Source organism: Ochlerotatus camptorhynchus, unplaced genomic scaffold, assembly GCF_037179485.1.
Source record: "Ochlerotatus camptorhynchus isolate MF236.1 unplaced genomic scaffold, CSIRO-AGI_Acam_v1.1 ptg000367l, whole genome shotgun sequence".
Lineage (NCBI taxonomy): Eukaryota > Metazoa > Arthropoda > Insecta > Diptera > Culicidae > Ochlerotatus > Ochlerotatus camptorhynchus.
In genome coordinates this window covers 2,444,093-2,469,747 of record NW_027040855.1, presented here as the reverse complement: position 1 = coordinate 2,469,747, position 25,655 = coordinate 2,444,093, and the positions used below count along the sequence as shown (strand labels likewise).

At 38.1% G+C, this 25,655-nt stretch overlaps 1 protein-coding gene across 1 annotated transcript in view; it reads right to left on the bottom strand.

Moving 5' to 3' along the window:
• chinmo (Chronologically inappropriate morphogenesis) overlaps positions 1–25,074 on the bottom strand; it is a 273,776-nt gene extending 248,702 nt beyond the window's left edge. Inside the window, exons 1-2 of the mRNA XM_065232318.1 lie at positions 24,898–25,074; positions 22,976–23,718 (exon numbers count right to left, since the gene is read on the bottom strand). The gene's annotated coding sequence lies outside the window, so the exon portion shown is untranslated. The remainder of the gene's footprint in view (positions 1–22,975; positions 23,719–24,897) is intronic.
• Between the last annotated feature and the right edge of the window lie 581 nt (positions 25,075–25,655).

The window sequence follows — 25,655 nt, the reverse complement described above, 5'->3', positions numbered from 1 at the left end:
AAGTATCAATCGAACTGTCAAGCGGGGTACCAAACAAGTAAAGTAAATAAACATTATTGTTCCCACAGCCAGTGAATAACAAGTATTGCATTAATTACTAACAATATTTTAGTAATTTGAGATGAAAATCATTTCTGCGCTTTATTTAGTACATTGTGGTATTTATAAGTTAATCCAAGCACTTCGATGAACATTTTTCAGGTTCTATGATCATTTTTGTCTCCCAGAAGCTCCGTTATCGACATGAAATTTTTCACTTCTCAATGAAAGTCACCCGATGCTAACGCAAAAAATCTGGTTGCCGTTTACTCTGACAAAAAATAAATCCCAAGCAGTGCTGCTTGTTCGCAACATTTTCTCTTGGCGGGACTCTTATTATAACAACGACTCTGGTTGCAACTGGCGCTGCTTTGACGTTGATGGCGCGTCATGTGTGGAAAATTGTGAACCTCGTTATAGAAAAATGTTTGTTTCCTAGTGTCAATGTCATTGCTCGCCTTAGTTGTTGAAAGTATCTGATACAAGGGGTAGGTCATTTCGCACACCAATATTGGGTCATCTTTTTTTCTCAGTGTGCCGCAGATGTGCCGATTGTGCCGATCATAGAGTAAGCTGCGATTGTTTGTAAAATATCCAACCAGGCAACCCGGTATTTCTGACACCTTGAATGTTTTGGTTTGAAATCGCAAGGATAAATCGGATTGAGGGTGACGCGTTCAGTGGCGGGTGTTTGAAATATTGGTGTTTTGTGATCATAGGATAATAAGAGTCCTGTATTTTAGGGTTTTATATTGCCCTCAAAGGCAGACCAGAAAGCTAGTCTTTCGTGATGTGAAAAGCAACAGTCTATCAGCAGCCGGAAAAAAAAAATGGAACCGGTGGGGAACATTGTTGGAGACCGACTATAGAGGATGATAAAAAGACTTCTGTAGTTTGTTTTGTGTGAGTTGCAGCATTATTTAAATTAAGGGTATTATTGGGGTCTGATTAACTGCCTCTTTCTCTTGAGCCCACTCTAGAACCTACATTTCGTATTTAGATCTATAAGTGAACTGCTGGTCTGAGTTCCTCTAGTATATTCAATTAGAGCATGTTTCTGAATATACAGTCAAACAGCACGTAATGTTGTGAACAACTTCAATGACAGTTTTCCAGCAGTGCTCCCATTTTCTTTACAACAATCCAATGCATACAAGATTGTGCCGAAGGATCTGCCTAAGTTGTGCTGAGTGACTTACCCCTTGATCTGATATCATTTTTACAGCTTTCATGACGATGAACTCAGAATTAAAATCGGTGGTTGGAAACTTAGTGAAAATTGCGATTTACTGATAAAATCCAATATGGTGGCCAAATCCAAGATGGCTGCCAAATAAATATCAATTCTGTATGAAAGCCCTATCATTCTTCTTCATAATAACGTGTTGTTTGCAGGAAGGTTACATATTAAATTTCAAAGATTTAACATGATAAATATGTCAAGAATTGATAGAAATTCATCTTTTCTGAAAACCGTAAGGCCCTGGCCGTTAATTTGAGCTAAGGAAAGTGGCAATCTCATTTTTTTTTTAAAATAAGTTTCGATCAATCAATCGGATATACCTATTTAAATATTTAAAGACCATGTGTCTTTGGCGGCCTGGTTTAAACGTATTGTCACCTAGAGGCAGGCATGGAAAATCCTTTGCATTTATTTACATTCATTTGCCTCTAACTTTTTTCTTCAACATTATTTCCCAAAATTATTTGTAGAACTTTTGTAGGTTTTGTTATAAACTACAACTTTTGTTAACAAGTCAAATCCATATCTCTTATAAATGGCGAACCAGAGTGAACAGAAGCCATTACTGTTTTTCAGTGAATGTATTTTACATTCACTGAAAAACAGTAACAAGTTCTGCCCGCTCTAGTTCGGGAAGCATAAAAGATACAGATTTGCGTTATGAGCAAAAGTTGTAGTTAATAACAAAATCTACAAAAACTCTACACATCATTTTACGGAATGCTGTTGATGAAAAAACTCAGAGGCAAATGAATGTAAATGAATGTATGTAATGAATGCAAATGATTTTCCATGCCTGCCTAGAGATGGCACTTGTTTTGTTTGACGTGGATTGCTTTAAATTTTTCATAATTTAAAGAAGGTTTGGAAGAAGATTTGAATATTAAGGTGCCAATTTTAAATAATTAAGAGTTCTGAAAACATTTAGAACAAAGTATGCCTCTGAAACATGGCATTGTAATGTTTGACATGCACTATTTTGAATTCAGATTTTCCCTTCGGAAGGGAAGTAGCCGTTGGTCCCCGGTTCATAAGTTGATGGGTCGATAGATAGGGTCCAGGTGTGGGAGCTGCCTTTCTGGTATCGGTAGCAATGGTGATCAGCACGAAAAATAAGATCAACGAAAAACAAATCAAGGAAACAAATAATAAATATTTAACAGATTTATAATCTTTTTGCTGGATTAATCAACTACTTTGCGGGCAACACTGTATTCTGCAGTGTGGCAAATATTTTAGCAAATTATTAGCTAACATTTTTAATCAATTTTTAGGGCATAAGTTCAGCTTTATACACAAAAAAAATATTTTTTTAATCGGCCCCCTCCGTGAAAATCAAAATTTTGTTTAATATTTAGACTTGAATTTACTGATTTTTTAATTATCAGTGAATCAAAAAACATTTAATTACTCACAACTTTTTTCAAGTTAAGTTTATTGAAAATATAAATAAACTCTATTTTTAAATGCAACGTTTTAAAATGTTCCTCTTGAGAAAAATAATCATATTTAAATGAAAAATGTAACCAACAGTTTAAACGTTTCATTCATATCGGAAAGGGTCTAGACAAAATGATCTTTTCTTGCAAGCCCTATTATCTGATCACGTCGAAAGCCTTACAATTATCCGGAGAGACTAGGAAGAATATTAAATCGAGTTCGAGGCTTTTAAGAAGTGCTGAGTTTATGCAATTTTTTGCCAAAATTGATCCCATGCTGTAGCTCAAAAGTTGCTCAACTTTGCTTAGCCCAACAAGGTTTTAAAAGCAGATATATTTTTTTTTTCAAAATAATTGGATAACAACAACTCAGCGACTGAATTCAATTGACTCAGAGCATTATCTTTCCAGACGGAATTTACTCATATTTGGAAAAACCTCCAGTTACTCATAGCCAAGCAGTAACTGCAGTTTTTTTTTGTTCAAGTATTAGTAGATTTTGTATGGAAAGAAAATGCTCTTCAGTCGCTGAGCTGTTGTATTTGACCGTGAAAACAATATGAAATCTAAGCACCCGAACGAGTTCTTCGGTCGAAGAGTTTCCTGCATCTTGGACCTCGTGCTGCGAACTACATCTTGCATGACCCAATACGGTTCATATCTGGGCGTTTCAACGAGTTTTACGAGTTTTTCGACTTTAACTGTGCAGCGGAAACCTTTCGTCACCATATTCAACGCAGACTCCTGAGAAGGACTAAGACTTCTACCTGATTCACGGGCAACTCTATGCCATAGGAGGATAACTTTTTTTATGCTATAGACTTGATTAATGTTCGTTGTAATTGTATTGTAGTTATTATTGTGATTCATGTATTTCGAAAAGATATGGGGTTTTTACGCCTTTTCTAGGCTTTTCCCCATCAGGTTTCATTTAGACACGTTAAGCCCGATTAAGAAAAACAAATAAAAAAAAAATTAAAAAAAATGTCAAAATCCTTGTTATTATATCCAAAAGATCCACTCACTCACTCCACTCCACTTCCAAGGAAGGATAGATCTACATTGAAAAATCTCGATTGTTATTCAAACTTTTGACAACAAACATTTTAGCTAATTAATAACTTAGTGTAAGCTAAATTAACACGATTTCGTTTTTATAAACTTCTATTCAACTTTCAAGGCTCGTTGGATAGCTCTAAAAACATTATCTACTCGAAAGAGCTTCAAACTTCTACTAAGTCCCACAATCTGGAAAAGTTTCCCATGGTATGATAGTATGTTGAGGTTCTACTAGAGGTGCTAAATGAAGAGAGTTCGAGTGTAATATTTAAATATTTCGGATTGTTTTCGGAGTGGATACTCGATCCCAGAAGTAATCAACTTCAAGTTTAAGTAGCTGAACTCAGATCACGCATACACCGTTTGGCCTGCCAAAATGTTAATCTAGACAAGTTTCGGGCTCCGAAAAAATCATGATCACTGGAAAATTGTCCTAAAGCTGAATTTTGAGAACATTTCTAGAATTTCAATGCTTTACTTCAATTCTTTACGGAAACTGATTGGGTTATTTTGTTTTTACGATTTGAAATAAAGCCATTATAAAAGTGAAATCATAAAATGAAAACGCAACCAGCGATTTCATTTACTTCCGAATTTGCTTTAATTTTTCAACTTGTTTCAGTCTTCTGACTTATTTCATTCGGAAACGAACTGATTCAGATGCCGTCTGTATCGCACTGAAAAAGGTATTCTACGAATTGGAACGTACCATTTTGGATTCGCAGAAAACGAGGAAAGACACACAGCATAACAAAACAAGGGAGAATCAACAGCACAAAGCACAGTGCGAACCAAAACATCGGACCGGAAAGGACAATGACATCACACCAACACATTGGAAAATGCATCTACTGCTGCTGCACGTGTGTCCTTTTGCGTTGCGTTCGAGTTCGATTTCGTAATGCATCCTTCGGGATGAACTCAATAAGACCTATCATTGCTGAATGCAGTTCAATGACCTTTTTCCCCTTTCTCTCTCTCAGCCGTTCCTTTTCGGCCTTGCTGCTGCATTCTATCGAGACGCACTTGCTGCGTGTTGCACCAAAAACAGACACGAAGGGGACTGAAATGTGTGGAACTAGATTGAATAGGGGTGCAACGGAAAGTGCGCCGAGCGAAATCATGTAGAAAGCAAAGGCAGCAAAGATCAAATGCATTCAGGACATCGAAACACGGGGGTGCTGACAGACTGGTGGTGGGAAAGTTTCTCTAAGAAAGACAGGGAAGCGTGGTAACAACAACAGCCACAATGCAGATGAAAGTGAAATTTCTTTATTGAAGGGAGAAATGACCCCGAAGCTGATTAGATCATTCTGGGGAATGTGAAACTATGTTATGTTTATAAACTCACAACCACATGGTAAAATTCTCGTGAAAAACCTTCAACATGCCGAAATTTGCTTAATGCGCATTCTTAACCTATCGAATCCGGTGCAGCTTTCTTCTAGCCCTGAGCACACACGTTGTCTGCCCCCTGTCAGTGGGAAAAATTGAAACTGGAAATTAGGGAACAACCAAATTAGAAATGCAAAAAGCCTTTCATGATTCGTCTCATTCATATGCTAATCGGAAAATTATTCCTTTTATTTCCACTTCCTAGCAGCAAGAAAAAAAAATAGAGAGCTGCGCTGCAAGCCAATCCCCAGCATGAAAATCAACCCCACTAAATGTAGATGTATATAGGAAGCCGGCAACAATAGGCGCACACCGACCGTGTGCTGCAGCGCGGTCACTTCCTGCATTTTTCGCTCCCTTCTTCTAGTTTCCCTTCCTGACACTCTGTTGGTTGTTCGTTTCCAATTGGATCCTTTCGTTCCTTCGGTGGATATGTTCTTCTTGTTGTTGTTATTTTTCCTTGCCAACCAGTCAGTGTCTCTAATAGGGATCAAAGCTGGACGACGGACAACGTTTTGTTTTCGTTGTGGAAATTCTAATCAAAGATGCACTTTCACCCCACATTTATTCGGTATGAGTGATTCTAAGGAACTCAATTAGGTGGGAATTGTGATTTTTGGACATGTCTTTGGATGGTTGAAATGTTAGCTTCATATGAATTTTACTTCAAGAGGGATTTCTACTCTCTGATTTTGCGCAGGGCTTGCAATCGAATCAACTATCTGTGAAAGGGTGGCATAACTACCGCCTAACAAACTATTCTGCTCGTTTCGCAGTAGATGTTGATGCTTTTTGTTTGTAATATTAATAGCTGCTGCATTATGTGAACTGATAGGTAGTGCACAGTGGGCAAAAATTGACAAAACCGCGACTGAATTTAATAGCTCGGCTGACAAATGGTTTCAGTCAACATGTTATACATATTCTTGAAGGAAAATGCTGAATCGATTGATGGTGGTCATATTGGCCGAAGATTTTTGCCTGCCGAGATAGAGGGCCGGGATCATCGCGAGTTCCCCGTTAACATTATAAATGCCACAGTATTAAATCTTACTTTACTGAAAAATATGCTCTTTTGATTGATATATTTTCCAGAAACTAAAGACTCAATTGTCTAAACCAGTGGTTCTCAAACCCAATAAAGTTCCTTATTCAAATGTTATATTTTTTTTAATTCTTCATTTGACTTTTGTTGTATTAATAAACTCTGGTTGAGAAAAGCCTATTTGAGTTTAATTGACTCACACTTACATAAGTATTTACGTCTACTACCCCATATATTTTAACATGAAAAGCAATACAAGCTAGAACACAACATTTAAAAAAACACAAAATACATAATCCAGTTATCAGGTCTAAATCATAAAGGGTGGAACGAGTGAAAAGTAGTCACACAAAATTAAGTTTAGAAAAATAATGTTAATAAATTAATCATCTATTTATGTCATTCTGACAGCTTACTCTCACATGAAGCTCTGACATTGTTGAGTTCACTCTATGTACACTGAAATTATTTCACCGAAATCTGTGAAATTTTACCGAAATCTCAACAGCTGATCGTTCGGTAAACAGTTCGGTGATTTTTCACAGATTTTCTGTAGTTTTTCACCGAATATCTGTGAAAAATTACAGGAAATCTGTCAAAATTTTCACAGATTTCGGTAAAATAATCTAAGTGTGTGCTATGCCAAATACAGGTTGATGGAATTCGCAGTTGACCTCTTTCTTTAAGTGTTGCACAACCTTATTGTATTGTTAAATTAAGTGATTTGCAATTTACGCCGTTTTGGTTTGATTATTTTTCGAACTATCAATCATCCTGAATAAGGACCCTTCTTGAGAACTTCTCTGTATGATTTCAATATTTTGAAAATAGCCGATGTATAACGAATTTGGCAGGTTCTAATTTTTGACTACAACTGCAACGTTGTTGGTTTCAAACAATTTTAACGTAGTTTTACCGCAATAACAAGGCACAGGATCAGGCCAATACAGCTTAGGGAATCAGTGAAAGCGTAAAACATTCCTGCTTAGTTAATCAGCTTTTTGCTGTTTTAAAAACCTTTTATAGTCTGGCGAGAATGTCAAATACTGGCTTGTTTTAAGAAGCTCTCAATCCCTCCATAAGACTGGTCTGTAAATCAATCACAAAGTTCATTACCAATTATTTATTAATGTCTTGATAAGATACTCTATAAACGTGTTCTACCATTATAAAAACAACCATTAATTCATTCGGTTTTAAATGAGAGTAAAAAGCATACCGTATGCGTGATAATGTTTGCACCATCGTACAAATAAGGTTCCCGTTTCACCTGTGCATACAATGCCTTGGTTTTCTTTGCATGCATGTAACCTATAGCTCATACCGTAGTAGGCTGTGTATAAAAGAAAATGATTTACTTAGTTTGACAGTTGCACCATGACGAAGTGGTAGCGTATATTCGTGACTTGTCGCAAAAAGACATTTCAATCGCCGTGGGAGTGTCCCGGTGGACCGTCAAAAGGGTTTTAGACCGAGAAAAGAAAGGACAACTATCCGTGAAGGTGGCCACAGGTCGTCCGAGGGTTATCGCTGCTATCAAAAGGAAGATTCGAATGAATCCAGTGTGTTCAATAAGGAAAATGGCAAAGGAACACGGAATCAGTTACTTTACGGCACGGAAGATCGTAACGAAAGATTGCGGGGCGAAGTCGAGGGCACAGAATAAACTTACATGATTACCAACCGCATCTGGGAGCTACGAGTCGAACGATGCAAGAAAATCTTGAACTTCCTTAAGCGGAAAAAATCCGGTAATCCTGTTCACCGACTAGAGCATGTTTACCGTCGATCCCGTATCAAATTCCAGAACCGACCGGTATATTAGTTCTCTTCCGGTAAAAGACATGGCCGGCGAGCACAAGAACGTGTATCTGACCAAGCATCCTGCTAGCGTTATGGTGTTTGCATTGGTGGCTTCCGATGGCAAAAAAATGGACCCGGTGTTCATTCCAGAAGGCGACAAGGTCAACACGGAGGTCTACATAGGGATGTTAAGTAAGTATATTCTTCCGTGGATCAATGAACAGTACGGTCCGAAGGCAAATGTTGTATTTCAACAAGATGGGGCTCCGTGCCATACCTCGAACCGCACTCAGAAGTGGTTGCAGGAACATCTTCCGTTTTGGGCGAAGGATATGTGGCCGCCATCCAGCCCCGATCTTAATCCGCTGGATTACTCAATATGGCGCCTCCTGAAGGCCAAGGCCTGTTCTAAACGCCACCCGAGTACAGCATGCCTCAGACAAACATTGACCCGTACCTGGAGAGAAATGGATCCAGACTACATTATTAGAACCTGCCGTGCATTCCAGAAGCGTGTGGAGGCCGTAACTGCAGCAAGTGGAAACTCGATCGATGGTTAATATAGTTTAAGACTCCGAGAAACACCCCCCGTTGAATTAATAAAAAAAACTCGAAAACGAAATTTTTGACATGTTTTTAAATTTTGACATTGCTCAATGGTGCAAACATTATCACGCATACGGTATATACGGTATAAGGCTGTTTTAAGTGTATTATAAAACCCCCAATTACTCTGTTTGAAAATTGAACTTAAAAGATGGATCCTCATAGTGAATAGAAGCGAAGACATCATATTAAGAAGACTGGCCACTTTGCTAGAATCCAAGCGACGGATACAATAGCGCTGCGCTTGAGTGAAGGTGGAAGCAACGCTTACACAAACCTTTCTTCTGAGGATGTAATCTTTGCTATCAAATACGTTCAAAGCATTTACCATTGAGCGGCAGATGACGCGATTGTATCTATCTCATAGCGTTCGTATGAGAAAATGGAATAGTTGCCAGCCTTCTTGATATGTTGTCTTCGATAAAAGCCAAATTTACGACAAGGAAATCTGTAAGGATATACGAAGTAGGATGAAAACTTCAAGCGATGCTAACGACCGAAAGGAAGTCGATTTCAGCAAAAATTTACTACTTTAGAAGAACCACCATCAGCAACGGTTGAGCATTTGGCGAAGAAGAAGTGAGCGTGGTCCTCGAATTCATACAAAATTGTCGATATAGTATAACAACAGACCAGCCTTCTCCAGATCTTGCGAATAGACGACGATCGGAATAACTTGCATCAGTACCGACAGCAAACCACTGAAACTGTCAGCTAGTGGAGATTAGCTGGTTTCCAATCCACGGCAGCGATTTAATTCGGCGAAAGGGTGAACTATTCGAAAAATTTCATTCAAGCTTACATTCCTGCATCGTGCACTTCGGGAACCATCCCGAAGAATGGGGATATTTTACGGCAACGATTAAAAGTCCAGCTGATCTAAATGCGAAATGTTGTAAAACAATATCGCACACTTTATGAGTAACTGCATCTAATCTATCGGGAGAAAATCGCCTGAAAGAATGCTGGATCGCACAGCGCAACTATTGAAAGATAAACGAACTTTGACGTTCCGCGTTTTACCGGCAACTTTACCTCCATAAATGCTGCCATAAATCTAAACGGGTTAGGATCAAGCAAAATGGCTTTAGATAAATACAATTCATCTGCAAGTTTTCTTCATAAAAGCCATTTTAAAACCTTATGAATTTGTTAGGGATTTCTTGAAAGCAAAACAACTTTTTCACAAATGGCCAATGAGAATCAACTTTTATGCCTCCGCCGTATTACAATTATTTACTATGTGTTTTACAATCTTCGATTTTCAATCTATATTTCCTCGGATATAACTTTATGTTGGTCAGTTTAGCAATGAGCAAGTATTTAAAATGCGAAAATCATAAAAGAGAATCTCGGCTAAGCTTAATGATGGATCTGAAGTTTTTTTCTCAATGTGAAATAATTAGTAAAATCGACGTTTTCAGAGGGTGGACTCATTTTACGTACATTTTACATAGGATTTAAAATGGATTGAGAGCCACTTTATAAGGGCTATTTTAATAATTTTAGAAATTCAATAGGATTTTTATACAATAATTTCAATCTTTATTATTTTGAGATCGGATGGCATTTATGAACCCTTTTCTATCTTGAATGATGCTTTCCTAGTGAATTTAGCAAGCGACTAGGGAAAATGGCTCAAGATAGGGTTTTTATTTCTGCCAAATAGCCTTTATTGTAGCTTAAATTCTCAATGCGTTCGTCATACAAATTTGCTTTGAGAATACATCCTTCAGAACCTTCACCAGGGTGGGTCAACTAGACAGATTCTAGTCTTAATGAGGTTTTGGTGGATACCTCAATGGCAAAGCAGCCTTTAACAGGGTTTTATGAATGTGTTTTATAGTAGCTCTGTAGTTCTTCATAAAACTTAAAATGTTACTTGGGATGTGCTCCGAACACGATGCCTCCGGTAAAATGTGTAACGGAAAATTGGAAATGATTGAACAATCATTTACAAAAATTTCAGGAAATTGTCGATAGATTTTAAATCTACTGATACCAAATAAATCTTCAAAGTTGTATGTAGTTATAAATTACATCAATAGATTTGAAATTCCGTCAATAAATGACTGAGAGATGATTTTTCAAACATTGCAAGTGTTAAGACATATATTATTACGATCAGTATTCATCCAAAAACATTTATTTGTTATTGGGATTTCCTATAGTGCAAACTTTAATTACGGTTCAATAGTTTCCGAATGTCTGTTTGCATGCTAGACACATAAAAAAAACATTAAAAGCCACTCCAATAAAATATACGTGATTGTTATAGCTTTTAGCGAGCGATATTCATCACGAACACAAGTATTTTTTAGTTTTCTTAGAAAGAAAACTTATACTGCCGGTAATCGCAAATCAGTCCCATCTACATTTTTATCAACTTTGAGTTAGCATCATTATTCAGTTTATCTTTCTATGTTTTTTGAGATGTGCTTTTGAAAAAAGGTGGTTTGTTCAAGAAAAATGAAAAACAATACCAAGTCAAATTGTTCCACAGCAAAAAGTAACCGCAAGTCAGTCCCATTAGACAGATTTTGTCCACTTCCCTAGGGTATCTGGAACATGTCCTGATGTGGCCAATATAGTTCTTACGATACTCAGCTATGGCTTTGAATTCTCATGTGATTTGATATATCGCTTGATGGCCTTTGATGATTTGATTTAAAAAGGATTTAACACTTCCACGGGGATACCCGGAATATGTCCGGGAGTGGCCAACATGGTTCTGATCACTCATCATAACTCTTATTGATCTTATTTTTATAATTCTCATGTGAATTGAGTTATCGCATGGTGGTTTGGCACGTTTGTGAAAAACTCTGGTCTGATGAAGACCCATACTCACCGGAATATGTTCCGGCCATTGCTCTGTAAGTAGCGGAACGAATCCAGAAACATTCAATAACGTTCTATGGGACCATGGTATCTTTCTACTGTTCAATACTGTGCTAAACTAATGCAGCATCGTCATGGAATTGTGACTGACTTGCGGTTATTTTTCTCATTGACGTTAAATGTAATCGCAAGTCAGTCCCACTCAGATTTTGGCCATAAAATAAAAAATTTACGATATGTTTCCAATATTTTTTGGTGAACATAGATACATTCTACCACATTGTACGTTTATTTTTATTCCTCCAAAATAAGTGTCAAATCAGAAAACTTGTAAAATCTTTGAACCTTGTTTTCTCATTTCCAGTTTTTTACAGATGGGACTGACTTGCGATTATGAGCAGTATATGACTGTCCAATAGATTCTAGATGTCTGTTCCCACCTATTACATATTAACAGCTCTTAACTATAAAATATATCGGACAATATTCATATACATCTCATCAACCGCTAACCACATTCAAAGCAAAGGAATGTCATGCACTAAGTATGTGAAATTACGATAGAAATCATTCCATATCGTGCCGCACTTTTTAGCTGATAATCCAATGGAATCTATCAATCATCGCATAGAATGAATAAACCTTTTGACATTGCTATGTTATAGGATGGATCCAGTGTAGATTTTCAGTGTAGTGCACCACTCTTCGAAACTGTCGATCAGGTGTTGAAGTCGCAAACAGTCAGCAAAACATCGTGCAACCACTTAAATCTTGATATCATCCGCATAGAAAGATCGGAAACCAGTTGGAAGTACTAGTCCGATCTCGTTAATGAATAAAGTGAATAACAATGGTGGTAATATAATAACATTAATTTCGATAAGAACACATTGATCTTCACTTTAACAAACAATCAGAATCATGAAAATCGCACCAAAACAACAACATTTCGAGCAATGTCATATGCACTGTATACTAAACAAAAATCGTCAAGACCGAAGTTCGATGTTGGTCTGTCTGTGATGTCTGTCAAGATACATGGAACAAATAGGATATGTGCACTCCCTCGGGTTTCTCATGAATAGGATATTCCCCAGCCCCCGTCCCCCCTAATATGTCCATGCGGTATACGGAAAGCCCCTTAATACGATACCGATTAAAAAAAAAACATTCCAATTTAAATGCACTTGCCAACAACCGAAAATACTGCCCTAGCCAACTGACGTAACTTTTGCAAACTTGCCTCTGCCCCACACTCGGACTGCTTCGATCCGATGCTCCTCCTAATTCAATTAAGAGGCAGCTATCTCACAATCCTCCACTCATTCACTCACGCAGAGTAGATAAGGCCGAACGCACTTCGCACATCTCAAATACCTACAGTTTTTTTTCTTTTTTAGTTGGCCCAATTTTCGCAACACACAGATAAAAATTTCTAAAAAAGATGTTTAAATTTATGATCAACCATGGCGAACGCACAGCTCAGCAGCAGACGGAAACGCAACCCGTTTCTCATGCGTTTGCTGTGAAACCAAAAAAAAAAACTTAACTGAGTGAGAAGAAGCCGAACAAGAAGAGGAAAAATGGCACCCCAATGCGTTTGTGAGTGTGCGAGTGTGCGTGTGCATTCACGATTTTTTTTTTCGCACCCAACAACCTAGTTGCTAGTAGAGGAGCCAACAAACAAATAAATACGAAATCGTTTTTTTTTTGTCTCGGTCCGAACAAGGTTGCAAAGACTCATTTCAGCTAAAACAATGTTTTTCTAAATTATGAAATAATTAGATGCCTTGATCAAATTTTGAATTGGTAGGATACAAGAAGAGGTTGCAAAGAATGTGTTTGACATATTAAACCTGTTTATTTCACTTCATGAGAGTCACAATCAGCGATTTTTCACAAACTCACTCACTCACTCACTCACTCACTCAGCGATCAGAAAATCGCTGATTGTGACTCATAGAAAGCAAAATTTACAGGTTTTATGTTTCCAACGCATACTTTGTAACCTCTTCTTGTAAGTTACAAGTAAAACATGCCATCATACCATCTTTTGGTTTTATTATTCCGAAAAACATTATTTTAGCTGAAATGAGTCTTTGCAACCTTGGGTCCGAATGTCGCCGAGTTGAAATGGAAGAAGAAAAAGAAACGCATACGCACTCATCGCGGCGCGCGAAAAACGCGTTATCTTCACTCCAACTGGGACTGTTTTCTTTATCTTCTTGTCGGCTTGATACTGTGGCTTCCTCTCCTTGGCTGCTGATGATTATTGTTATTGTTACAACTGTGATACGAGACCGCGATATTGCAACCTCACCGCACGCACAGATACACGCACCGCGGCAAATTTGGTGTGCAGGGTGCGATTTTTGGTTTTTGGTTTTGCTTGGTGGTGACCAACTGCTGGCCGACCGACACATAAATACCTAACGAGCGTGGAAGGAACCAACGAACTCCCCAGCATTATCAGCAGCTCGCACTGTGTGCTGCAAGTGTGCGTGTGGAGCCGTGGGGTGGGTTGTACCCACGAGGAGAAGGAAGAAGAAAACCAGGGGTAGACCACACATGTGTGTGCATGATCTCGTGCCGTGTACGAAACTTAGAAGCCGATTAACTTACAGTGTGCAGAAGTGAAGCTGCTCGTTTGCTGCGGAATTTCGACTTGTGCTCAACGAGTTAGGCAATGTTAGGTGAACATTTCAAAAGGTTTCAATGTGGATAGGACCTTTTAAAAGGTTCATCTAGAACTGTTCTCATTTGGCATGTGTTAAGTCAGACCGGACTAAAGGGTGTATTCGATAAAAATGACGCACACAATTATACCAAACTACTTGAAATTTCGAGTGAAAATTCATTAGACAGTAAAATATGTCATGATTCAAATACCGAGCATTGACTTGGGTGTTAATTAAGAAAACAAAATGTTGTCCTAACAATCTCATGCAGTGGCGAAAAACTACATTTTGCTCATTTTTAATTATTTTTTCCATTCCTTGTTCAATTTATTAACGGATCCTTAATCCTTAAAGGGTGATAGAAAATATTGTTTTATTTGGCGTAAAAAGATCCATTTTTCATTTGTTAACAGTTAAGATTTTTTAAGCCAAAATTAGCCGACACGTGTAGTTTCAGACCATCTGCACGATATTTTCAATAGCGACCGAAAATATCCATTAGTACCGTCCCAATGATGCGTTCAGCTTGATAAAATTGATAAATAGCAGATTTTTAACGGGCCCAATCTTAGATCCATAGGCCAACATTAGAGCCATTTCTTCTATTGAGGGAAATTCTAAGCGATCTATGAGCAGAATTTCAAGATAGTCTTGAGAAAAAATCCTAGGAAGATCTGAATAGAAGTCCAAGGAAAGTTCCATGATAGTTTGGAGAAGAATTTATCGAAAATCCAGAAATAATTCAAAGGGATTTCTGAGGTAACTTCGCAATGAATTCCGAGGAAAATGTATAGGAAATAACGAGGATAATTCAATGGAAATTCTGCGATCAATTCTATCATAATACCGAGAAGAATATGAAGAGAAAATCTGCGAAGAATTTAAAAAATCAAGGTTACTCTGACAAGAATACCCATGTAGTTTTGAGGAGAGATCTTGAGGATGAAAATATTTTCAAGGGATCGTCTCCTAAGTAGTTTTGAGGTCTTCTCGTTCCAGGCGAATCATTAAGAGATTCCCAAGGGAAGTCGGAGCAAAATTCGGCGGTCGATCTATGGATAATTCTGGGGATTGTGAGAAACACTTCTATGGCGGTAAGCTCCAACTCGGATTAACTTTTAATACCATCCCTGTTTGGATGATGTGCGAATTGTTTGCATAGCATCGTGTTGAATAACTCTGATGTCGACATCAAAGCAGCCAGACATTCTTGATCGGGATTTAATCCGAGGATAATACCGATTGGAGCTTACAGCCACTAGTGAATTCTAAGATGAATTCCAACCCGAGTAGCATACTTCCGTCACAAAAAGTTGCAGCAACTTGTTTATAACGTAAATAAGTTGTACTGAATCTCTTACAACCGATATACGACAAGCGTACATACTAGGGAAGCTAGTTCTGGTTAGAATTCCACGGAATTTATAAGGATAATTTGCAACAAATTCCGAGAAAAAAAAAATCATGGGAATAACGTGGAATGTTTAAAAGGAACCCTGAGGAGTTCCCAAGCAGGAGTAATTAACTTATGACTTTGTTTCAAATTCAGGTATGACATATGCATTACTTTTTTTTTTTTTTTTTTTATTAATTTATTTGATAAGGCTCAACCGAATTAACTTTACAGAGCCGAGGATTCTTGGTCACTATACAATACATTTTAAAACTATAGTCAAAAGGTACAACACAATAAACACTTTACCTTCCGCTATCCAAAAAGCCTCCTCCATCAGAACTGGAGCCGCTTCCAGTAGTTTCATTGTATGGCAAATTGTTGTACGCCAACGAGGGTCAGAGCGCGTCCATTGCAGCAATGGACGCAAAACGTGGTCAGCACTCACACACTCATCACGAAACGGTTGCTTTCCAAAGTCGACGACGCATCGACCGAAAGAACTGCTGATGAAGAACAATGAGGAGGACCACACAATGGTTGCTGCCGAGAAAACAGACGATCGCGTAGCACACATCGAGAGTGGCCTGCTTTTGTCGACAGCCGAGTGAACACTGATATGCATAACTGTCAACCTAAATATTGTATAGATGAGCCTGATGTAAGAGGTAAGAGGAATATCAAAAATAATACCTCAAAAATGATTTCGCAATATGTATGATGTACCCAACTTATACATAATTTAGCTATTGCAATTACTACCGACTAACCAACGTTTGTTATGTCTGAAAAGGTCTAATAATTCCAATTCAATAGCTCTTTTAGGTGATAAATACTGAAACATCACGTTTAGTTATTTTGGTATTTATTGGACATTTTTTTAAATATTTCGATAACTGGCTAATAGCAAACCATGATTTTATACCGTAAGCATACCAAAATAAGGTATCATACCTAACTAACTTATCATATGTTATCGATTAGTTATCGGGTCTTTTCCTGGAATTCCATCGCAATTCCGAGCAGAATTCAATGGAAAATTCTTTGGTAATTCTTAGGAGAATTTCAACCTCTGGGATCAGTGAAGAATTCCAAGGTAATTTTGCGGATAAGGCTGAGGAAATTATAAGTAGAAAGTCAAGGGAGAATTCCAAGTGAATTCCGTCTGAAAGAGAATACTAAGGATTGCTTCACAGGTAGATCTGACTGGATTTCTGAATCCAGGTGAATTCTCAAAAGAATTCTAAGGGAGTTCGGAACAGCATTCTTAGGCAGTTTTGACTAAAAATACTCAGAGGGAGAGATGGGTGGAGAAAACAAAATACAATTCGGCAGCAAGGATTTGTACCTAAATTATCTTGCAACACTTGCTAGAAGCTACCATTTCACATGACTTTTATTTTTGATTCGATTTACGTGGAAAATAATAATTGATTGCATCGCAATATTTTGCACATTTCTTGGTGCCATCAATATTGTGTTTGATTCCAGAAACTAGTTGAATTTGAGAAGCACACGAAACATAAAGGTGATTGAATTTCTGTTCGATTGCAATACTCTCAAATTTAATCTAGTAAGAATGAGAAATCCTCCGAAAAAAAAAACTAATGGGAATGTTCGATTGGCTCAGATTTTGACAGTTCATTTGACTCAAAACATTCTCTCCGCCCATCTCTCATTCACTTATTCTAAGGAAAAATCTAAAGGAATTGTGGGAAGAGCCTCTAGCGAATTCCTATGAGAATTCTAAGGTAGTTCTGAGTATAGTTTCAAGGGAATCCGAAAAAAATGTTATTTCAATGTCTGAGGATAATTGGAAAAGAATTCCAAGGAAAATTTTGAGGAGAATTTTATAGAATTCTCGTTAGAAGATGAATTTCAAGAAACATTTGACTTCTACAACTATTGAAACGATTGCAGGAAGCAACAGTTCAGAGAAGAATCCCAAGACAATTTTATAGGATACTTCTGAAGAGACTGAAGAGAGCAGAATTTCAAGTGAGCTTTAGGAAAAAAAATATGATTGCTCTAACTGGAACTTTAAGCGATTTCAGAGGGGAATTCTAAGTTGGTTTTGAGAATAATTTGAAAGGAATTGAAAGCGTGATTACCTCTCACCCCAGCAGGCTTGAGTTCAATCCCAGTCGACGCCGCCGGGATGTTCTGAGGCATAACATCTCAGATTACGCCTTCCTTCGGAAGGGAAGTAAAGCCGTTGGTCCCCGGTTCATGAGTTGATGGGTCGATAGGTGTAGGAGTTGCCTTCCTGGCGTCGGTAGCATTGGTGCTCAGCACGGAAAACAAGATCGACGGAAAACAAATCAAGGATAAAAAAAACCTTCTTTGGATTTATTAAGGGACTTTATGCCGGCCCTCAACTTAGTATTCTTTGAACAGTTCCACAGTTGTTAAATGAGAACTTTCTAAGCCAGTACCATTTTTGTATTAGTATAATTATGTGGCAAGTACAATCATACTCTATACCCAGAGAAGTCGAGATATTTTTCAAACCGAAATAATTCCTAGACCGGACATCCTAGACGACCCTAGCCACTCTCAGCATGGTTTTGCTATATAGCTGTGCTTTTACCGAGCGAGCTAAGGGAGGCCCTTTTGACACACGTTCAAGTTGAATCCAAGGCTGGCATCAAAATTAGTTCTTATTAGAATCCTGAGGGTGTTTTGAGGGAATTCTTACTACAATTTCGCGATCATTTGGAATGGATTCTTTTGGAATTTTCAGGAGGATTTCAAGTCAGAAGAATCTAAGAAAGGTATCTGAGAAAAAAATTTCTTAATTACAGACACAATTTAAATGGAATTTGAGAGGATACTTCCTGAATTTTAGAATTCTGGGAAAAAATGCTACGAAATTAAAAGGAAAGTTTAAAGGGAATTCCGTCATAATGCCGTGAAGAATTGAAGGAAAATTCCATGTGAAATCTGAAGATAATTTCAAGGAACTTCTGGAAGCAGTTCAAATTAATTCAGGGAAACATTTTAAGGAGGTTTTGAATTGAATTCCAAAGGGATTCTGAAAAGAATTCTAAAGAAATTATTAGCAGAGCTTCTTGTGATTGTTTAGATCATTTCTAAGGAGTATTCCAAATTAATACCGTGGAGAGTTTCATTGGAATTCCTTGGAGAGTTCTAAATGAATAGCTTTTAAGGAATTCCGAGGATTTCCTCTTCTTCTTCTTCTTCGCATTTCAAGCTTATTGCATATCGCATATTAACTTATTGCGTGCTCTCAACTTAGTGTTCCAAAATGCACTTCCACAGATACTAATTGAGCGCTTCCGATGCCTGTACCATTTTTGCATTAGTATAATTGTGTGGCAAGTACAATCATACTCTATATGCTAAGGGAAGTCGAGAAATTTTCCAACCCGAAAAATTCCGAGACCGGCCCGGGAATGGAACCAAGCCACCTCCAGCATGATCTTGCTTTGTAGCTGCGCCTTTACCGACTGAGCTAAGGGAGGCTCCGAGGATTTCCTCACGGTAATTAATTTGCATTTAATGGAATACATATCTAGGAAAATCCCATGTTAATATTGAGTAGAATTTAAAAGAAAAAAAAATCCAGCTGAGCAGAATTTAAAAAGAATTCGGAGAATAACTCCATATGAAATTTGGGAACAAACCTATGAGCTGCACACAAGCTTTTCAAACCATCAATATATGTGAACCATCTTAGAAGTAACACTCCTACACACTCAGTCTAGCACGGTAAAATCTCCAACAGCCGGTCATCATTTACTTTTGCTGGTATTTATTTAAACTATATGTATGTTAGCTGAGAGCTCAGCAAAAATCTAATTTGTTAGCTGAGTCTGCAATTCCTTTAACTCTAGATTTTAACTTTAGATTCAATACATTAATAATGTAAACGCAAAAGATAATTTGGCTCTGTAAATTTTATTTGGTTGAATCTGCACGAATTAATAAATTAACGAAAAAAAGGCTGAGTCTTGGGAAATTGTTAAATGAATTTAAGCAAAATAAATTGCAGAACTACTCGGATGTCGAGTGTTCACTGGGCTGTCGACAGAATCAGACCACTCTCAATGTGTGTTACGCGATCGTCTGTTTACTCGGCAGCAACCATTGTGTGGTCCTTCTCATTGTTCTTCATCTGCAGTTCTTTCAGTCGATGCGTCGTCGACTTTGGAAAGCAACCGTTTCGTGATGAATGTGTGAGTAATGACCACGTTTTGCATTCATCGCTGCAATGGAAGCGCTCTGACCCTCGTTGGCGAATCTGCCATACAATGAAACCACTGGATAAAATGTTTATTGTGTTGTACCTTTTGACTATAGATTTAGGATGTATTGTATAGTGAACAAGAATCCTCGGCTCTGTAAAGTTAATTCGGTTGAGCCTTATCAAATAAATTAATAAAACAACATATGTACTCGAATGTTGGATTATCGGCCAACAAATTTAAGTGTGTAAAGAATACCTAGGAGAATTTCATGATAATTCTGCGCGCATTATTAAGAATTAAGGAAGTTAATGAATTAGAAGTGGATTGTATACTGCATTCCAAAAAAATTCTGAAGAAGATTTCCAGAATGGTCTGCAGAGCAATCGTAGAGTGTGAAGTATAATATAAGGGACTACCAGAAGAGTCTCAAGATGAACATTGTGAAAATTCTGTGATGATTCTTCAGCAATCCTCTGAAGAGTTCCATCTATAAAAATGATTAAGACATAGTAATGATCTAAAGATCACAGAAATAAAATTAAGATCTAGAATATTCAAAAAATTCAAGTTTCAGACACATTTAAAAAAATTGAAATCTTATGGTTAATTATCATTATCATAAAGAAATGCTCAAGACTCTGTCCAAACGATGTTTTTTTTTTAAACATTTGCTTACTATGGCAATGCATGGCATGCTATGGCAAGACTGTTTTTGTTACGGTCAGTTTGTCAGCAGTTCAACAAAGTTTTTTTTTTAAATATTTATTTACAATGTTTTCAGCCAGGTTGGTTCATCTTGAGATTCAACCAAGATAAAAATGTAAAAAAATTGCAAAATTGGGTAAATTGATAGTCGACTACAGCACCATTTTTTTCACAACAACCATAGGCTTATTTATCGTTGTCATGGAAACGACATATTCAATTTATATGGGATTCTGATAACTTGAAACAAAGATAGAGCAAATTAGAGAAATGTGAAAATTTCCCATATTTATTTGCCATAATATTCATACAAATTTCAAATCATTTGCGTGACCTTTTCATTTTCAGCACAGGCTCGTATTTTGAGGCTATGAATCAAACTAGGGATTATATTGCAAATTTTTTTAACAAAATGAAGAACCCTAATGTTATAAAGTCTACGATTAGTTTTCATAGTTTGGAGTTTCATTTCTGAAGTCCAGGATCGTTTGAAATTATATCTTCTGGAAGGACCGGAGAGGAGAACGCTAAAGAGTTTAGCACAAGGAATGTGTGTCGAACTTTTGAGAGATATCTACAGATATTTGAAGAATAACAAGGAAATTCAAGGGATCTCAATTGAAAATATTCGGAGAAATCTTGAAGTTTCCGTTGTCTGGTCTGGTGGTGATTATTTTTTGACAGATTCAATAGGTCTTTACTTGAATCTAAATCACATAGCTTTTGAAAGATGATTCCTGAAAGATAATTCATCCTTTTTAGGAAGCTCTCCCTAGCAACACACTTGTCACTGAACAATTGTTGTTACTTGTGTTCAACTTATTCCAGTCACAATCAAGGTGTTGTTACTTGTGTTCAACTTATTCCAGTCACAATCAAGTTGCAGCAACTTATTTCGATGGAAGTATGCTACTTTTGCTGATTCTCTTGGTATTATTTCTATTCTCCCTCCAAAATTTTTCAACTCTGTGAGCACTTTCATGGAAAATAACTATTCTGTAAGCAAAGGGTGCTCAGAATCGCATAGGTACATACCAAAAGTGGTGAAATTTATACTGTTGTCATAACTGATGCTCTTTGCCTACATATCTGGAAATCCATTATCGATATAGTGCTAGCTTCTTTCCTCTACTCCGGGTGATCTTTATTAACTGTCGGTGATTTTCACACGTGTAATACTCAATTGATAAAATGATACATATTGCAGTTTCATTTTTATTTTTAAGTGTATTCAAATGTCAGCTTAGCTCGCTGTTTTGAAATTCGATTGGTTTTCATTTTTAAACAGCCATGATCGCGTAAACGTACAGTAGAAAACTAAACAAACAAAATCTTCGTATTACATTAGGTAATGAAAACGTTCAAAAATGTGAAATGAGATTTAGGCGTTATTCTAGATTCTAAATTGACATTTGTGGACCATTATAACACAATAATACATAGAGCAGGCAATATGCTTAATTTAATAAAACGTTTCGGTCTCCACTTTAAAGATCCTTATACAATAAAATCACTTTACGTTGCTTATGTGAGGTCAATATTTTATGCACTACGTAAGTTAGGTTGGACAGCTTTTCCTCTCCCGTCATATGAAGCACGGTGCTTGTTGATCAGCATTCAAACATTGAAAGAACGTCAGGATTACGCAAAGATTTCTTTATTAAACAATATCATTTCGCAACGCATTGACTCAGCTGGTCCATTGTAAAGATTACATTTGTATGCACCTTCCCGACAATTACGCAATCGACACTTGTTCGCAGTAGATCGCCATCGGATCAATTACGCTAAATTTTGACCGGTAAATCAGATGAAGACTGTTTATAATCATCATTGTGAAATGATTGACCTAAATATGCCCTCAAGTAAGGAAGCTTTTTATCAACCTGCCTCTACACCTGGTTTGAATCTTCTTGACCCCAAGTCAAGCTAGCTGATAACAAGGTGTTCACTTTGGACTCTTGCAAGAAGCATTTACTGCAAATATGACATGAAATACCCCTATAGGTTGTGCGTACAAACTGTGAGATCATTTCACGACGCATGCGGCTGGTAGTTAATTCAAAACGAGAGAAATTCGAACTTAACTGGACGCTATACACAGTATTAGAAAAATAAAGATGTCAACAATTATCATCACTTATAGATGTCCTGATAGCTACGATTGCAAGCAATTTAGAATAAGAAAAGACAGGTACCGTTGTTGGCGGATGGAGTCTGAGCTGGTATTATTTTTTCTGTATACCTGATTTTCTGTAATAAAGATACCATTTGCGGTCAGTATTCCCACTAGTTACTAAAGATCAGGCAACCTGGAATTGTGAAAACTTAATACCGGCTAAATCTTCATCCACATGCAACGATACCTCTCTGTCATTCCTGGTCTATCTGAGTATAGGGAAAATTAGAGTGCTAGTCATCCAGTGGCAGAGTCCGTTGTAACCAGCAATCAAATTGCGTCTAGAAAATCACATTCACACACTTTCCCTAACACTTTCATAACACCGGGAAAACTTACCTTGCAAAAATTTCGATCGGCTTCACTCGTACTCCAGAATTTCCAGACTCGCTCTCTAGCTTTTTACTGCTCAAACCTGTGCAATAGGTACTTGAAGCACCGAGTTTGGTTTGGTTCGATGGATGGATGGATGGTGTTTGCGCGTAAAGCAGGAGCTCTGTTCAAAACTTTCAAACTCCGAGAGAAAATTTTGCTTCCAATAAACTTTTTTGTTGTTGTTGTTACTTGCTTTGATTTGTTTTGTATATCTTTTTTTTGCGATTTCCAAAGAGACAATTTTTGCTTAAATTTTGATTTTCGAACAGTGTCGCTACTTTTGTTTTCGTTTTTTGTTTTGTTTTGCCGAAAAATGTTAATTTTGAACCGAAAGGTTTAGTTTCATGTTTCGAGGTGGTTGAAAAGTTTTACATTAGAGCTTCACATTTAGTTCTGCGGTCCTGCGGCTTTTCCCCACTACGATCTGGATTCATAGGGAATGGCTGCTGCTGCCGTTGCTGCTGCTGCTGCTGCTGTGACTGGCGGCATTCGAATGGCCACCTCCGGTGATAGCACTGCTGCTGGTATTGCTACCACTGTGGTCGTCGTTGCTGCAGTTTTCTGCTGAATTGGCAAACTTTTGCGAGAATTTCATCGGCGAGCACTTGCCTATTAAGGCTCGGTTGGACATTTTCCACTCACTTAAACTTAGAAATGCGAATATTCTTTACCGTCCGTTATCGCTGATAATAATTTAATTTCTTTTTCTGTATGATACAAGGATTAATTTTAAACTTATTCACTTCCGAAAATGTACACACATTTACACACAATCTGCGCCTTACTGGATTAAATTTTCTTCGATTACCACACTGAATTTTCCGAAATTACAAAAAAAAAACGAGTTTTGTCACTTTTTCTTTGCCTTACTCTTCGTAGAACATAAATACTTTCCGAAAGGATCAAATTTTCATCACTTGTTATGCCGAAATGGATTTTTCATGAAACCAAAAAAACTGCAATTTTCAATTTAAAAACTTCACATCGGGATCGACTCTCCCTTCCTTCTCCGGTGTCGGTGTGTATCACAAACCCGAAATTTTCTCTTCCCGGTCCGGAATCCTCGGAGTTCGCTACACTCTGCGGTCCACCAGTTCTTCCTCGTTTGCTGCGCGAAATCTAACTGCCGGGTGCACCCCTGATGCACTTGTGTGCAAACTCGGAAAAATCGGATTCTCCTGCTTGCTTGCCGATGGTCCTCACCGGTGCTGCTGCTGCTGCATTGGTGTTTGTGTTAAGGGGAGGAAAAGTGCAACACCCCCGAAGCGACGCAATTTTTTTTTTGTATTTCTTCGGTAGAACAATTTCTTTTTTTCGGAAGTAAGGGGACCGTGGTATGTTTCCCCCGCTTTCGCTTGGTAGAACTTCTCACTATTCTATAGGATTTACAATCAAGAAATTGCGAAAATATTCGTATATCTGAGGATCACACAGAGTTTTCACAGAAACTTTTCACAGTCGAAAGAGAATTCAACCTTCCGGGTCCGCAGGTGTTGGAGGGTGAAAATTCTACAGCCCCTAGGGTAAACTTGGCGCGCGATCTGCCTAACAGTCCACGCGTATCACACTGTTCATTCTTTCAGCTCGTTGCCCGACTGGTTGGTTCAGAACCGCGAAAGCGCGGTCGTAAGTCCACTACTCAAGCACTGCACTTTTGAAAAATATTTGAATTTTGCACTTTTGTTCACTGTAAAAAAAAATAATTCACGATTCAGATCACAAAACCGATCCAAGTCCGGCGAGCACACTTCCGTCGCGTGGTGCTCCTTTCCCAAGACGTTCAGAATGCACCTCGTCTTCCTCGTCGTCGTCGTCGTCCTCGTCTTTGTCGTCGATTGCGTGTTCCGGTTGCGTATTTTTCTGTTATTGTTGTTTTTTTTTATTACTTGTAGAGCAATGAGCTATGTGTATGTTGTGTCTGACGATTCGCTTAGCTATGGTTAATTTCGATCAAAAAATTTCAAATGCAAATTTCGCGCAAAAAACTCGGTTTCAAACGATTTGGGTTCTTTTGGTTCTTCGAAGTGCACGCACCGAAAATACTGCTTGCTCCCGAGCACCTCCAAAAGCTAGGGCCGAATAGACAAATATGAAAAGTGTAAGCTGCGTTTTGGCAGAGTGTGGCCCCGGCAGTCACTCACCGACACACACCGCATATACACATAGGCACTGCTACTGCCTGCCTGCTGCTGCTACCATTGCCATTGCCATTGCTGCTGCTGTTGCTGTCCGACCATCATCAAAGCACGCTCAGCGCACTTCGAACAAAACACACAGCCAAAAAAAAAACACCCAAAAAATACACTGCTGAGTCCTGCTAATGCCTATGTATGGGTGCCTGTGCAGTACGGTGGGCAGAGGAGGCAGCAGTAGCAGCAGCAATAACAACCAAAATGCGTGTGAATGAAATGCGTCTCGAGGCCTAGTGGGAGAGCGACGGGCGTGCGAGTGAGAGAGCGAGCGATCCAACCACCCCACAGCATACCGGGCGTCCGTCCACCTCACCGTGAGAAGAGAGCATATTAGAAGAGTGACAAGCAACATTATGTGCGTATACCAAGCTAGGAGGAGCGCGCCTCTATGTGTGAGTATGGGTGGGTAGGCAATTGCCGAAAAATACACTTTGTTTTGTTGGCCCACTGAC